This window comes from Macaca nemestrina, chromosome 15 (genome assembly GCF_043159975.1).
Source record: "Macaca nemestrina isolate mMacNem1 chromosome 15, mMacNem.hap1, whole genome shotgun sequence".
Classification (NCBI taxonomy): Eukaryota; Metazoa; Chordata; class Mammalia; order Primates; family Cercopithecidae; genus Macaca; species Macaca nemestrina.
In genome coordinates, this window is record NC_092139.1 from 3,539,582 (window position 1) to 3,549,944 (window position 10,363).

Consider the following 10,363-nt stretch of genomic DNA (forward strand, 5'->3'; position numbering starts at 1 on the left):
ACGTCCGGGGCTGCAAATACGTCCTCCCTCAAGCACATAGGGAGCATTCTCCAGGACAAGTCACAGATGACATCACCAAACAAGTCTTAACTAATTGAAGAACACTGAGATCACACCAAGTATTTTTTCCAGTCGCTATGGAACGAAACCAGAAATCAATAGTGAAAGGAATACTAGTAAACTCACAGAGGTGGAAGTTAAACCTCCCACTCTGGAACAGCCAATGAGCCAAAGGACAAATCCAAAGGGGGATCCTGAGACAAACGAAAACCCTACACAACAAAACTTACAGAGAACAGCAAAAGCAATGCTAAGAGGGAGGTTTATAGCGATGCATGCCTACATTAAAAAAGAAGAAACTCTCAAATTAACAACTCAATGTTAGACCTCAAGGAACTAGAAAAGGAAGAATAAATCAAGCCCAAAATTAGCAGAGGGAAGTCACTCCAAGTAGAGCATTTGGGCAGAGGACACACAGGAAGTTTTAGCCACATTTATGCAGAATGAAAATCCAGTTCTCGTTTTCAAACCATACAACTGAAATCGAACTTTTTACCTCCCAACATCTTCTGAAGCAAGAAAAGCTTCCATTTAAAGGGAAGCAAGGGGCCACCAACCCAGCCAGCATCCCTGCTGCAATCAGAAACCCAAGTATTTTCTGAGTTGTGAACTGTTTTTCTGAGGTCTAAACCAAAGTCAGGACACAGGCCCCCTATGTTGGAAAATTCAATGGCAGCAGAGCCACCTCCAGGGGCATGTATTTGCATAGCCTTTTACACAATGGTGCATATTCATTTACATAGATTTTCCTGTTGTGTTCAAAATGCCATTGACTCTGGTATGTAAAATACAGTAAAATTAATAGTTCAGCGTGAGTCAAGTGTATTCACACACATTATCTAAGGCCACTGATAGAGGGGAGCCAGCGGCAGCCCCTGGGTAAAGGACTTGGCTGTCCACCTCTTCTCTGAATCCGAGGGCATGAGCTGGAGAGCTGTGAGTAAAGACTCATCTGTAGGCTGGAGGAAGAGCCAGTTGCCTCCAAAGCAGGAAGAAGAGGGTGGAGGGGGAGGCTGGAAATGCTGGAGGAATAGTGACACCAGGTGCAAAGAAAACGCCTGGAGGAAAAGCCGTTCCCTTTTTATTTTAAAATGGTATATTTTGGCGGGCATGGTGGCTCACGTCTGTAATCCCAGCACTTTGGGAGGCTGAGGTGGGCAGATCACTTGAGGCCAGGAGTTTGAGACCAGCCTGGCCAACATGGCAAACCCCTATCTCTAATAAAAATACAAAAATTAGCCGTGCATGGTGGTGCATGCTTGTAATCTGAGCTACTCAAGAGGCTGAGGCAGGAGAATCACTTGAACCCAGGAGGCGGAGGCTGCGGTGAGCCAAGATTGTGCTACTGCACTCCAGCCTAGGTGACAGAGGGAGATTCTGTCTTAAAAAAAAAAAAAAAAAAAGTACATTTCCTCCAAATAATCGGATCACTTTGCATTCAAATACCTTGATAGATTGATTTTACAAAGGACAGCGCTTGGAGAAATCCAAAATCTACCGGGAATTTAGAGTCAGACTTTTGTGGTCGTAAGGAAAGCTTGACAGTTGTCAGGAGGATGGGCGAGGCTCCTGATATTGGTATTTGGGATCTCCTTTGTATCAACGGGATCTTTTTTCAGCCAGAAAAGAGTGAATCCCGACTCACACTAGCTTATGATTTTTAAAAATATATATATGCTGACTTAGGTAACTCAAAAGCCGAGACAGATGTGGCTGAATTCAGGCATGGCTGGATCCAGGTGCTCAAGAGATTTCTCCTGACCTGTGGGCTTTGTCTCCTTTTCTATTTGCTCACATTAGCTTCATTTTGAATGAAACTTTCTCCTTCTAGTAGCAAGAATGCCATCAGTGGTTCTAAGGTATACCTATCTTCTCCGCAACCCCAGCAGCAGGGAGCTGAACATATTTAATTATTTTGGCGAAAAGGCCTCATTGGACTAACCCGGTTACTGTAGCTCTCTCTGAGCCTGTCACTATGCCAGGATGACTGGATGCTCTGATTGGCCAGGTCTCAGCCACAGGACCACAACTGGAGGTCAGGGTGGAGTCGGTCAACTCAAATCTCACTGATGAGGGTGAAATCTCCCACTGAAAATTAAGGATCTGTTACCAGAAGGCAGCAGTGGCAGATGCTGGGAAGGCCAAAACCACTGCATCCATGAGACAATGACACTAAGCTGTGGCTCTCAGCACAAGGTCTGGGGTCCCTCCCTAATAGCCCAGGGAACTCCTGAGTTTGCACTATGGCATTCATGACTTTGGGAAATAGAGCTGGTGTCAAAAGCTACGTATATCTGTAATACTCCTAGGCATCAATTTTACTTTCCTTTAGATGGAGCCTTCAAATAAAAAAGAAATTTTCTGTTCTAAGCATAGGTTCTGCTCCAAACATGCAGAACCCCTTTAATTACCCACATTGGCTGCACCGAGAACCCTTCTTGGTGACTCCAGACTCCCTGGGGGAGCAGCGTGGGTGGGAGCTCACCGGGTCTCCCTGTGCCCTGCAGGCCCCTTCCCCTGCTGCTGTGGGCTCCTCCTCCCGGGTAGTCTTTGCTCCCTTTGCTCACCTTGCACACAGCAAAGTACTTTCAGCTCAGGTCACTGAACAGAAACCCGCAGGAGCCGGTGCACACCGAGGCGACTCTTCTAAATCAATACAAAAATGATGGCGGTGACATTTCACCTTCACAGGGTGCAGCTCAAACACAGCCGGGCTGGAGCAGTAAAATTGAAACTAAATGGAATTTCAGGGGTGACGGCGGCGGGGGCTGAGGTGGCGAAGTTGCCTTTGTAGCATAAATTCATATGCATTATAAAAAATATCGCCCGAATCTAAAGAACTTGGCGCGATTCCAGGAGACAAACAGACGCTGCAGTCGTGTTTACCCGGCATGCTTCAGCAAACTTTCAATCTATTTACAGGTATGCATGACAAACTGCCTTGAATGGATGAGTTATTGGTTCTGCTATAAATGAAATTAATAATATGAGGTGGAGGAGGTGTAGTAATAACACCATTAAAGCCAGCTAAGCTTGGAGACCAAAGATCAGCTTTCAAGTGCAGCCGGTTTCTCACCAACTGCGGTGCGTAGCCAATTGACCCAGGCACAGGCTCAGACTATCTAAATAGGTAGGAAAGGCAAGTGTCTTGAACAGGTGATTAGCGAATACATAAATCTGGAAGGAAGGAAAGGTTGTGAAACAAAATCACATCCCTCCACGACAGTGTTTTTGAAGGCCTGAGATGCCCAGTCTTCTTGCCAAGGTCAGCTGTCACGGAGCAAGGAGGCCACCCCTTATTTACAGATGGGAGGGACAGTGGAGACGCAGTGTCATCCGGCTAGTCTCCCAATTTATCAGAAGTGATAATGGAGCAGTCTGGTGATACTCAGCTCTCGCCTGAAAATAACCACAAAGCCACTGCTTCCGTTTCCATCAGGCAGTTAGAAAGGGTGCTCCGATTTTGGTCCATAGCAACCGGGAAGCGCCATGAGATTTGGGGGGCCCCCGAGGTCTTGTTTATTATTGAAAATCTGTTTCCCAGGCAGTGCAATAGCAGGTATTTTTCCATGGCAGAATGAATGGCATACCCTTGTTTGTACAACACATGACAGCACACAGATTTTCCCTGAAAACTTTGTAAAATAATCGTTCCACAACTAGAGCAGTGGATATCATAATGCTGTTACTGCTGTTTACTGAAAGACAAATGTCTCTCAGAGAGATGGGCCACGTCTCTCATGGGGAGCACCCACTCCTTTACTCACCATGCACAAGAGATTTGCAGAAAATTCTTCACAGGACGGTATTAGTGGGGATTGCTAATGGTGACACTTGTTTCCATGAAATGCACACACACACTCTCATGCACACACTCACACACTCATGTACACACTCAACCACACACTCACACTCTCAACCACAACCCTCATGCACTCACATACTCATGCACACACTCATGCACACACACTCATGCATATGCACACATGCACACACACTCATGACACACTCATGACACACTCACACACGTACACACTCACCCTCACACACTCATGAGCGCACACACACACACTCATGTGTATGCACACACAGTCATGCACACACACTCATGTGCACTCACACACTCAGGCACACATACTCATGGGCACACTCACACACGCACACACACTCGCACACACCTGCACACACTCACACACACTCATGCACACTCACACATGCACACACACTCATGCACACACCTGCACACACTCACACACACACTCATGCACACACTCACATGCACAGGATTCTGTGTTCTCTGCAGGCATTTTTGCCCATTCATCAAAATATGAAACCTGAATAATTCACCCCAAACTCATATCCAATAATGTAAAACCTCATCATGATTGACGGGAGTTGCAAGTGAGTAACGTATCTGCAGCCTCTGGATTTTCTGTCGCTCTGGGCAAACGCAAATTAGGGAGAACAGAAGCTGTGCAGGAGGGCGAGGCCAAGCTCTGACACTGCTCCCCTCCCTGGCTCTGCCTGCATGTGGGGAGGCTTCACACTTATTTTTCAGAGGCCAGGAAGCTTTATAATTATTGAAATGAAGCGGTGCTTTGAAAGTGATGTCAAGTCGCTGGCAGCGTAATGATCCAGCAGCACAATGTGCTGTCAAATGATCCAGCTGTTGGGGTGAGCCTGGGCTGTTGGGGTGTTCCTGGACTGTTGGAGTGTTCCCGGGCTGTTGGGGCATTCCTAGGCAGTTGGGGTGAGCTGTGCTGTTGGGGTGAGCCTGGGCTGTTGGGGCGTGCCTGGGCTGTTGGAGTGTGCCTGGGCTGTTGGAGTGTTCCTGGACTGTTGGGGTGAGCCTGGACTGTTGAGGGGTGTTCCTAGGCTGTTGGGATGTGCCTGGGCTGTTGGAGTGTGCCTGGGCTGTTGGAGTGTTCCTGGACTGTTGGGGTGAGCCTGGACTGTTGAGGGGTGTTCCTAGGCTGTTGGGATGTGCCTGGGCTGTTGGGGTGAGCCTGGGCTGTTGGGGTGTTCCTGGGCTGTTGGGATGTTCCTGTGCTGTTGGGGTGAGCCTGTGCCGTTGGGATGTGCCTGGGCTGTTGGAGTGTTCCTGGGCTGTTGGGATGTGTGTGGGCTGTTGGGGTGTTCCTGGGCTATCGGGGTGAACCTGGGCTGTTGGAATGTGCCTGGGCTGTTGGAGCAGGCCTGGGCTGTTGAGGTGTGCTTGGGCTGTTGGGATGTGCCTGGGCTATTGGTATGTGCCTGGGATATTGGGGTCTGCCTGGGTTGTTGGAGTGTTCCTGGGCTGTTGGTATAAGCCTGGGCTGTTGGAGTGAGCCTGGGCTGTTGGGGTGAGCCTGGGCTGTTGGAATGTGCTTGGGCTGTTGGTGTGAGCCTGGGCTGTTGGGGTGTGCTTGGGCTGTTGGTATGAGCCTGGGCTGTTGGGGTGTTCCCGGGCTGTTGGAATGAGCCTGGGCTGTTGGAGTGCTCCTGGGCTGTTGGTATGAGCCTGGGCTGTTGGGGTGTGCTTGGGCTGTTGGTATGAGCCTGGGCTGTTGGGGTGTTCCTGGGCTGTTGGAATGTGCCTGGGCTGTTGGAGTGAGCCTGGGCTGTTGGAGTATTACTGGGCTGTTGGTATGAGCCTGGGCTGTTGGAGTGAGCCTGGGCTGTTGGGGTGTTCCTAGGCTGTTGGAGTGAGCCTGGGCTGTTGGGGTGTTCCTAGGCTGTTGGAGTGAGCCTGGGCTGTTGGGGTGTTCCTGGGCTGTTGGAATGTGCCTGGGCTGTTGGAGTGAGCCTGGGCTGTTGGAGTATTCCTGGGCTGTTGGTATGAGCCTGGGCTGTTGGAGTGAGCCTGGGCTGTTGGGGTGTTCCTGGGCTGTTGGTATGAGCCTGGGTTGTTGGGGTGTTCCTGGGCTGTTGGTATGAGCCTGGGCTGTTGGGGTGAGCCTGGCAGGACCTTTTTGGCAACTCCTGGACACTGATCCCTGTTAGACCCTTTCATGGGCAGTGTTTAATTGGGAGTGGCATGCCTTTCAAAGCATTCAAAAGCCCTAGTTGAGGTGAATGCTGCTGAAGCCCAGCCAAGGTGGATCGACATGGTTTGGCCTGGATTGGCCTGGGTTAGCCAGGGTTGACTTGTGTTGTCCTGCTTTGGCTTAAGTTGACTTCTGTTGACCTAGTTTAGCTTAAGTTGACCTGGGTTGACCCCTGTTGACCTGGTTTAGCTTGGGTTGGGCCTGGGCTGAACTGGTATAGTTTGAGTTGGCCTGGGTCAAAGTGTGTTAACATGGTTCAGCCTGGGTTTGCTTCCTGCCCCCCAGGCCCAGCCTCCCTTGAAGAGATCTCCTGAAGATCAGCCTTTCTTGGTGGAGGAGTTGTCTTGGGGCCACATACCCTCTTCTGAACACACCTGGAAGACTTTCGGAGTAAGAAAGGGAGATGTCAGAGGCCAGCAGGACACTAGGGATGAAAGTGAGTCTCAGTGTCTCAATGAAGCCCACCACAGTGTGAGACTAAGAACCAGAGCGGGAACCAAGGGAGGCATGGCAGGTGCCAAGTGTACAGGAGTAAGGTGGCTTCACTCCATTTTGAAAAGAAATGTCTTTTGCAGGCAGCTGGTGAGGAGTAGAGTTTGATACATGCAACTCTGAGAAATAACTCAGAGTTCTGGAGACTGAAAAGTCCAAGACTGAGGTTCCAGCCAGCATGGTTCCTGGTGAGGGCTCTCTTCCTGGCTTGCAGACAGCAGCCTTCTTGCTGTGTTCTCACATGGCCTTTCTCAATAGGTGTGCATGGAGAGATGTCTCCTTTTTCTCTTCTTTTAAGGTCACAGAGCCCATCATGGGGGCCCCACCCTCATGACCTCAACAACCTTGATTTCCTTCCCAAGCCCCCATGTCTGAATACCATCATGCTGGGGGTTAGGGTGTAAGCACATGAATTTCAGGGGAGTACATTAAGCCCATAGCAGGTTTTTCAGTGTGCCTGGGGGCTCACACACTTACTCTGGCAGTGCCAGCCCCAGGCCTGAATGTCAGCAGGTTACCCTCCAGCAGTAACTGAAAACCCCATGTTAGTTTTCTGTCCCACGTAATGGGGACAATAAGGGTAGTGGTGAACATTGGATGACGGGCTCTTCACAGTGCTTATCCCCTGCCTGGCTGGCAGCAAGTTCTCAAGAGTGTATAGCAATGTTTATTTGTGTACTGTTGTGTTACTAGGCAGGAGGTCTGTTGCTGGAATGTTGATGCAGTTTGCCTTCTCTGTCTAGGGAATTCTCCTGCCAGCCCCTGGCACTGTGCTGAGCTCAGAGTGAACACTCAACATGCCCTTTGCTCAGCAGGTGCCAAGTGTGTGGGGGCTGGGACTGGTGGAGATTCCAAACTGGCCTGTGGACTTGACCTTGGATACACCCTGCTCAGAAGCAGGGGAGCCACCATTTGGTCAACCTAACCCTAGGCATGGAGACTTCTTCACAGCATGGGGAATGGGAGCAGGGCTGGGAGAGGAAGAACATTCTAGAAATGTACTGCTGTTTACCAGTTGGGGCAGACAGGCATCATGGAATTTGACAATACAGAAAAAGCCCTAAAAGGCATTTTAAAAATGAAAATATCACTTACAGTCAGTAAAATTTACCCTTTTAGTGTGCAGTTCTGCAAGTTGTTAAATGCTTCAGTGGTTTGCTGTTGTTATTGTTTTTCTTGCTAAGGGACACTTGGATTGTTGCCAGTATTTGGTGATTACAAATAGGACTAAGGGCTGCTATCAATACATGTCTATTGTACAGACATATATTTTGTTTCTGTTAGATAAAGACCTAAGAATAGGATTGTGGGGTCATGTGGCAACTGTAGGCTTCACTTCATAGGAAGCTCTCAGACTGTTTCCCATGGTGGCTGCTGCGTTTTGCATTCCCACCAGTAACGCAGGAGAGTTCCAGTTGCTCCAATTCCTCCTCAGCACTTGGTATGGCCAGTTTATTGCTTTGGTTTGGCTGTCTTTTTCTTTTAATTCCCATTTATTCTAATAGGCGTGTGGTGTGTCTCACCGGTGGCTTTAATTTGCATTTCCCTGGTGACTGACAGCGCTGAACGCCTTTGCATGTGCGTATTTGCCATCTGTATATCTTCTCTGGGGAAGTGTCCGTTCAAATCTGTGCTGCTCTCCAGGCATGGGACAAGGACAAGTGCCCTGTCTGCAGCAGTTATCTTCATTATCAACACCGTGGGTGAGCCTAGGCACCCGGGGCACAGGGACATAGCAGGCCAGAGGGGCCCAGCTTGCAGGGCAAACACTGCGAAGACAGAAGACAGAATTCCTGGCAGAGACTGTGTGGGTGAGGGCGGGACATCCAACATTCCGTGCTGGGATCCGGAAAGGCATCCAGAAGGAGACAGCACTGAAAGGACAGGCCACGGATCATTCCACGCAAAGGCAATGAGGAATGCAGGAACCTGGGCTGGGCTGGTGGCAGGGAGGGAGGGGTAAAGCAGGTGAGCGAAGGCCCTTCCTGGCCACAGCTGATTGACCCAGCATCAACATGTGACCTGGAGGGACGCTCCCCATTGGGCAGGAGCAGCCAATCATGGTCTTCCTTCAGAGAGTCCGGAATTGAGGTCGGGAGATGGCTTGGGAACCAATGGGCCACGTGGGACGTGGAGTATCTTTCTCCCTCCGGTCTGCACCTGGCCAGTGAAGGAGAAGCAGAGGTGAGGCAGCGACTGGAAGTAGGAGTCCGACATTTATGAAAAACAACAAACACGTTGCCAAAAATAAATAAATAAATAAATAAATAAATAAATAAATAAATAGCTTTATTATGAAGTTCAGGAGCCAGATTGCTTAACCCTGTTACTTATTCTCAAACACATTATCAGGCCGGATGCGGTGGCTCACGTCTGTAATCCCAGAACTTTGGGTTGGGAGGTGGAGGCAGACGGATTACTTGAGGTCAAGAGTTCAATACCAGCCTGGCCAACGTGGTGAAACCCTGTCTCTACCAAAAATACAAAAATTAGCCAGATGTGGTGGCAGACACCTGTAATCCCAGCTACTTGGGAGGCTGAGGCAGGAGAATAACTTGAACCCGGGAGGTGGAGGTTGCAGTGAGCTGAGATCACACCACTGCACTCCAGCCTGGGCCACAGAGTGAGACTCAGTCTCAAAAAATCAAAACAAAACAAACAAGCAACAGCAACAAAAACCTCACACATTATCAGAATTTCCCTGGAATGAGAAAATATACATCTATCTATCTATCTATCTATCTATCTATCTATCTATCATCTATCTATCTATCTATCTATCTATCTATCTATCTATCTATCTATCTATATATCTCCTTTGTTTCTCCAGTTCCTCTATACAAATAGTAGGTTGATCCATTTTTTAATGTCTAAATGGTAATTTCATAGGGTTCTGTTGAACATATCAATACACAGGCATGCATTTATTAATTCTCTTTAATTCACAGTTTTCTACTGCCTGCAAATTCCAACATAGCTTTCAGATACACACAGAGCTCTAGGAACAAAATGAGATGGTGATTTACGAAGCCCTATTTTTTTCCATTGCAGTCTCGCCCAGAGATGCGCACAGCAGGCGCGCCGTGGCTCTCGGACGCTAGGTGGCGCTGTCTGCAGCTCAGCGCCCTCGCCCCGCCGGGCTCGAGGTGCAGCCGCGCCTGCAGCGGGTTTCAGCAGGGGCATTGCAATGAGACCAGCAGTGACAGATGCCGTCCTTCTCCAGGCCTGGCTAACAAGGAGGAAGGAGGAACACACTCCCAGGGGAAATGAGACACTGCGAGAATCACAGGCCAACCGGTTGCGGGACAACTGCGGGGAGAAAGAAATTTACTTGCAAAAAAATGGTGAAGGGCAAATAAAGTGTTGAGCTTGTGCAGCATAAATAAAAGGCTTTGGTTTTTATCTCTGGGAAGTAAGAACAAAATAGAACAATTCCCATCTCAAAAAGCTCAGACTTGTGGGAATAAAACCTCTTTCCCTTTTGCATTATAGAACAACGCCACAATTTCCAGCATCATCCAGAGACTGCAAAGGACTCACCTCAGATTATAGGGCCCAAAATGGTCTCCTCATTTGGAGCCTCTTTATAGTTCATGTATATTCAATCTGCAGAGCCCTGGTTCTACGCAGTGAGAGCATGGAGGCATGCGGCTTCCCAGGGTCCCGCCCAGAGCCCAGAGCCCAGAGCCCAGAGCCCGGCAGCGGGGGTTCTCAAATGCTGCACGAATGGATGGATGAATGAACAACATGAAAAAGAACATCCTAATACCATTAGCTCCATGTTC

At 49.0% G+C, this 10,363-nt stretch overlaps 1 long non-coding RNA gene across 3 annotated transcripts; it reads left to right on the top strand.

Moving 5' to 3' along the window:
* The first annotated feature begins 4,789 nt into the window (after window positions 1-4,789).
* Window positions 4,790-9,950, top strand: LOC105470551 (uncharacterized). Of its 3 annotated transcripts, XR_011614288.1 has the most exons (4): window positions 4,923-5,001; window positions 6,372-6,522; window positions 8,654-8,762; window positions 9,630-9,950. It is a non-coding gene; the product is annotated as an uncharacterized lncRNA (long non-coding RNA). The 3 variants fall into 3 exon arrangements; XR_011614289.1 differs by lacking the exons at window positions 4,923-5,001; window positions 8,654-8,762 and adding an exon at window positions 4,790-4,904; XR_011614287.1 differs by lacking the exon at window positions 8,654-8,762.
* The last annotated feature ends 413 nt before the right edge of the window (window positions 9,951-10,363 follow it).